This window comes from Carcharhinus amblyrhynchos, chromosome 5 (genome assembly GCF_965287045.1).
Source record: "Carcharhinus amblyrhynchos chromosome 5, sCarAmb.v2.hapA, whole genome shotgun sequence".
In the NCBI taxonomy this organism is placed as follows: Eukaryota; Metazoa; Chordata; class Chondrichthyes; order Carcharhiniformes; family Carcharhinidae; genus Carcharhinus; species Carcharhinus amblyrhynchos.
Genome location: NC_137328.1, coordinates 52226273 through 52232272, shown reverse-complemented (window position 1 = coordinate 52232272; position 6000 = coordinate 52226273). Strand labels below are relative to the sequence as shown.

Genomic DNA, 6000 nt, shown 5'->3' with positions numbered 1-6000 from the left:
GCCTCAACTGAGATCTTGGGTTCATGTCACACTATCTGTAACCCCCATGACTGGCCTAAACTTGCAACATCTCATTTACTGTCCTGTCTGGAGACAATACACATCTCCTTAAACTATGCTTAATGCTATCTCCACTCACACTGTCTGCACCTTTAAGACTTGAATAGCAGATTAGCTGTAAAGACTTGCATTCTAATCAGTATTCTGTAAACTCTGTAATGAGAGTTGTACCATCTGTACTCAGGAGGGGGGAATTCCCAAGAGATTGAAGTCCGTAAAGAGCATTGAGGGCTTCATAGAACCATTTCCATTCTTTTCTGTCAGCGTATCCCTGTATTTTATCTGCCTTGGCGCTCAGCCAGGCATCCTGCATTTTACGCAGTTTATTCTGGACTGTCCTGCGAGCACTGTTAAAAGCATTTTTCTTGGCAGCTGATGATGGGTGGTTCTGACAGGCCCGATGAAGACAGTGTTTTTCAACAAGTAGAGCCTGTATCTTCTCATCATTCTCATCAAACCAGTCATGCCAGTTGCGGGTACAGGGCCCGAGCATCTTCAGTACAGATGAATGGACAGCATCCCTGAAGTGTTCCCAGTTGTCCTCAGTGCTGCCAAGAAGCCAAAAGCTACAAGAATCAAACAGACTGAAGAACTGCTGAAGCAGCTGAATGAAAGAGAGGAGGCATTGCAAAGAAAAGCAGTAGAAATTTTCAAGCTGCAAGCAAATAGTGCAGCTACGAGTGGCACACTTACAGAACTGAAACAAGTTCAGACTTCACTGCTAACAGACCTGACCAACGATGAAGCCAAAATAAAGAACAAGGACAAAAGTTAATTTGTTGGTCACAAGTAGGTTTACATTCACACCACAATGAAGTTACTGTGAAAATCCCCTAGTCGCCACACTCCGGCGCCTGTTCGGGTACACTAAAGGAGAATTGAACATGGCCAATGCACCTAACCAGCATGGACTTTCAGACTGTGTGAGGAAACCACAGCACCTGGAGGAAACCAAGCAGACACAGGGGGAATGTGCAAACTTCACATAGACAGTGACCCAAGCCGGGAATTGAACCCGGGTCCCTGGCACTGTGTGGCAACAGTATCACCCCCAAAGTTCTATTGGGATCTGAAAAACAAGAGACAAAAATAAGTTTGGAAAAGTTAAATCTGACACTAAAACACAAGCAACCAGAAGAAGAAAGACACTTGATGTCTCAGATGTGCTGAGAACTGTGAACTGAATGAAAAGAATCATAACCTTATAAAATGATTTCAAAATGCACTAATAAATGTTTGGCTGAAATTTTGAGACAAATGTGTTGGACTAAATCTGAAATTAAAAGATACAAGATGGTTACCTGGCACAAAACTGACTCTGTGAAAAGACATTAAGATGTGCTAATTTAGGCACGGACATTGTACAACGAGTTAAATCTTATTAGTGTCTAATTACTACAGGAAATAAATCAGTCCTTGAGGCCCAGATGATCATCTTAGTTTCAGACAAGGCAGAACCAAAAGAATGAGTTTTGTTAACAAGATCAGTCGTTGAAAGAAGGGCATAAACACATAACGATGTGCTAACTCCATACTTGTCCACTATTTGAAAATGTATAGAAGAAGCTCAGTTGCCATTTTCAAGTCAAGAAGATGACTGCGAGCACTGCGGAGAGTCCAGCGCTTCTCCCAAAGCTTTGTATGAATCTTTAAATCTGACTCCAAGTGGTGATTTTTCCCACAACAAATGGAACTGAAGGTAAGAGACTGAAGGTTCCATTTGTGAAATGTATATGTCCATCAAGAACATGGGGGACCTTATGGAAAAACAAAATCCAATTCCACTGTAGGGAAAAAACAAATTGCATATTCAGTTTGGGAGGAATGGGACAAACTCAGCATCTGGGAAAAAAGTAGATGAAGTGTTAATGAAGAATTACAATTGAAGGAGCATCACAAGCAAATTAAACAGAGATAGCAGGGATAACAAGTAAATTGTATTGTAATAGTCAGTTGGATGGAAGCAAAGTTTGCTTTAGAAAAGAAGGATGTTGTGCTATATGCCTGCATGCAATTGAAAAGTAAAGGTGCTCAGTAGGACAAGAGTTAATGTGGTACTGGAGAATGGCACTACCCACAGTATAATGTTTAGTCACATGTTAAGAGACAGACAGATGTCTCAGGAGAACTTCTAAGAAAGCACCCGGCTTACTGTAAATAATTAAAGACCACCAATGTAAGGTACAAGTTTAAACATAAAAATCTCAAGATCTCCTCATTGGGGTACCTCTGCAATAGTGAGACACAACAGGCGGGATTTTACAGCCTCGCTCAAGCGAGTCCGGAAAGTCCCACCCAAGGTGAGCAGGTATTTCTGTCGTCTGTCCCTCACCTGCTCCGATTCTGTGGCAGTACAGGCAGTAGAATCCCGGTGAATATTATAACAATATCTACACTCTTCTAATTAGGCCTATTGATGATCTCCAATTTTAATCACTCCACCATTGATGAATGTGACTTCAGTTGCCAGAAAATCAATCTCTGGAATTATCTGAGTAAACCACTCTATCTTACATTCTATCTTTAAAGCTTCTTGAAACGGATCTATTTGATCAAGCTTTTGGTCGTCCACCTGAATATCTCATTATGTGGCTCGGTGTTAAATGTAGTTAAATATCATTATTGGGCAATTTATTGCTATATAAAGGTGCTATAGCTCCTAGTATGATTTGTAAATTTAACCATAACACTACTCTTTACCATAGACCTTCACGCAACCTTTGTGTATGGCCTTCACTTCTGTGAAGCAGTTTACATCAGGGGGATAAGCCTCTGTTTTACTTTCACATAATTAATTTCCCCAGCATCTATCTATTAGCTAAGAAAACTGCTTTGTAAGAGAAATTACAAATTTCTGCACTTTAACACCAAAGCTATTAGTGATTAAAATATATTTTTTGTAAATTCAAAACTTCCAACAGACTTTTGACCTCCTCATGAACCTGCTCCTGGGCTTGGCAAAACGTGCCATTTACAGGCCCAAGCAGCGGGTGATTGAGGGGGCTATCCATCTGACTGTCTGCCCCTCTACCACAGCTACGTTCGCAGTCAAGTGTCCCTGGGGAGGGAGCATGCAGTGTCCATGGGCGCAATTGATGCCTTCCATGTCCGTCGGGCACCGCAGGGACTGGGGTGCATTATTGACCCTAATAATCACATTTTAATTTGATGTTTTCAAGTTTCCTTTGTACTTTGATTTTGTTCGGGCAGTTCCCCCTCTTTTTGGGGAGCTGCCAGTTTTACTTTGCCCTGATTTAACTTGAGTTTGTTTATTTGGTTTGACCTGAAAAGAGGCCATCAGACCTTTGAATGGATTGCCATATATTAAGTTGATCTTGCACCCTAGTCACGACTGTAACACTGCCTTCTACTTTCCTCCTCTCTGAGCGGTATGTTTTGTCTGTATTTTAGAGCGCAAGAAGCAATACTTTTCACTGTGTACTAATACATGTTACAATAATAAATCAAATCAAAAAACTTATTTTTTTCAGCAGTCCACTCCACCGCAAGGTTCAAAGCAGAACAAAAGAAGCTAGGAGCTTTAAATTGGCGCGGCTGCGCGCATTGGGGAGGTGGAGGGGGGAGTAGTTAGCGGTTTGTTGTAGAGTGCAGCCCCTTGTGAATGCACAATGCTGGTGAAGGACATGCAAGTATTGCTTTCTCCGCCCGCTCAACACACAAAAATGAGCAGGGGACACTTTCTGGCAGGAAGTCGGCATTGCGCGACGTTGTACCGACCGCAGTAGAAATGCGGAATCCATGCGTTAGCTCACTATTTGGCAAGGGGGGGGGGGGGCGGTTAGTGGGAAGGAAAAGAAAGAGAGGGAGGGAGTGAATGAGCTTTAACGTCGTCGTTGCTGCAGTGTGTGTTTGTGTGAGACGGTGCTGTAGTGTTTGTGGGCGCGGGGGAGACAGAGACTCCGGTTTTATGTGTGTGTGTGTATATATATATCCATCCATCCATCCATACATATATCTCTATAAAGGTAAAGGAAACGAATACTTTTTTTTGGTTTTACCTTACAGCCGTACGTAAGCCAGTCGTGTTTTCAGAAAAATAGAGCGATGCCGGGTAAGGTAACGGGGAGCAGAATAAACGGGCGAAGAATGAGGAAGCACAAGTGGGGCTAAAGTGTGAGAGAGACAGAGAGGGCGGGTGGGGGAGAGAGAGAGACTCTGGATCCTTTGTTCGAGCGCGAGCGATGGTTGCATTCGGAGCCCAACCGCCGCTGATTCTAATGCTGCTCGTGCAAATAGTGCGGCACTGCTAAACTGCATCATGGCTGCTGTGATTTTATACATTATACATAGATTTGCGACTCATCTTTATGCGTTATCCTGCAAAATGCCCAGCGATCTCACTGGGCGCAAGGCTGTTTTTTAAATGTTAAACTGACCAGCCTCTCCGAAGGTTTTGTTTTGCTCGTCCTTTTCTGCCGTTCCACCACCCCCGCCCCATCTATGGATTTCAGATTCACTGTCATTGAAGAAGGGAGGTTTTGTGTGTTGTTTTTTGGTCGACGGAGAGTAAGACGTAGATTTTTTCCACAAATCCAAAGGATTAGGGAAATAAATGAACTTGGAAGATTTCTTTTCTCAAATTCAGTTTGGTACTAGATTGAAATGTTAGCTCATTGTGAAGTGTAGTTGTATGATAATGGATGTAAATACTTCATTCAACACTCATCCAGGTGTAAATATTTTGCAATTTCACGTAACTTCAAAATATTCGATCTATTTTTGAAATAGCTTTTCTATAGCGCTTAATTGCAAATTTAGTAATACATTTGGAGTATGATGTCAGTGTGGAAGACGTGGTGCATAGAGAGGTAGCATCTGCCACCACATAAACCGACCCAAAACTGAATAAACTCCCACATGACACGTAAACACAGTCATTGAGGAATAATTTAAAGATTCAGATCAATAATAGTCCTATATTATTTACACGATGGGCACAGGCAATTTCACCTTCCAGACTCTAATGTTAAATATTTGTGATCTGGTATAAACATTTTATTTGAATAATTTGTTTATTGTTTTGGTAATCACTTTTAATTCTCTAGGACTGCAAATTATTGTAGCAGGCAGAAAAATAACGGTCAATTATTGTACTGGGCAGGAAAAAAATTATTGACTGGATAATTGATTAAGGAGCATCAGAATGGTGTCATTAATGCAACAATGTTCACTTGCATAACCATTATCAATTTGCAGTCACGCTTAATATGAATAATTCTAAATGTCTTTTGAAATGTCATTAATATAATATTTAGGTAACATTGATACTTAATTTATTTTTTCCAATTTGCTCCCTTAAGGTACGAGTGCACTTGAATATGGTTTCATGGGTATTAGCCCCTCTGCACTTCTCTTAATCATTCTTCATTTTTGAGGCTAGGTAAGAAGCATCTTGATAATTTTCATGCCTGATATTTACTTGTCAATTTTCAGTAATTGTGATTACCAATGAGAATTCTCACTCTACTCTTTACCCCCTTCCCTCCAGCCCAAATTTGATAAGGACAATTTTTGTGGCCCATCTGCAGCTTGGTAGAGATCAATTAGTTCACAAATTGAGAATGAAATCTAGAATATTGTTGGACATGACGTTGGATGGGGCTTTTACCTAGTAAAAAGAAGAATGTTCATTTATAACTGCTTATATCCTCAGGATGCCCCAAAGCAATTTATAACCAATGAAGTACTTTTGAGATGTAGTTGGTGTTGTAAGGAAGTGCTGCAATTGGTTTGTGCCTCAGCTAGGTACCACAGGAAACAATGTTATTAATGTGCCGATAAGCTATTTAGTCAATATTGGTGAAAGGATATATGTTGTCCAGACAGCAGGAGAATTTGGCTCTTCCTAGAAAAGTGCCTGGGGATGTTTGGCCTCAGTTTGATGCATCATTTGAAAGGGTTACCTCTGTCAATGTAGCG

At 41.0% G+C, this 6000-nt stretch overlaps 1 protein-coding gene across 2 annotated transcripts in view; it reads left to right on the top strand.

The window, feature by feature from the left end:
• Positions 1–3923: 3923 nt before the first annotated feature.
• spina (spindlin a) overlaps positions 3924–6000 on the top strand; it is a 119543-nt gene continuing 117466 nt past the window's right edge. For both annotated transcript variants that reach the window (XM_080188767.1, XM_080188766.1), the window contains exons 1-2: positions 3924–4046; positions 5382–5461. The gene's annotated coding sequence lies outside the window, so the exon portion shown is untranslated. The remainder of the gene's footprint in view (positions 4047–5381; positions 5462–6000) is intronic.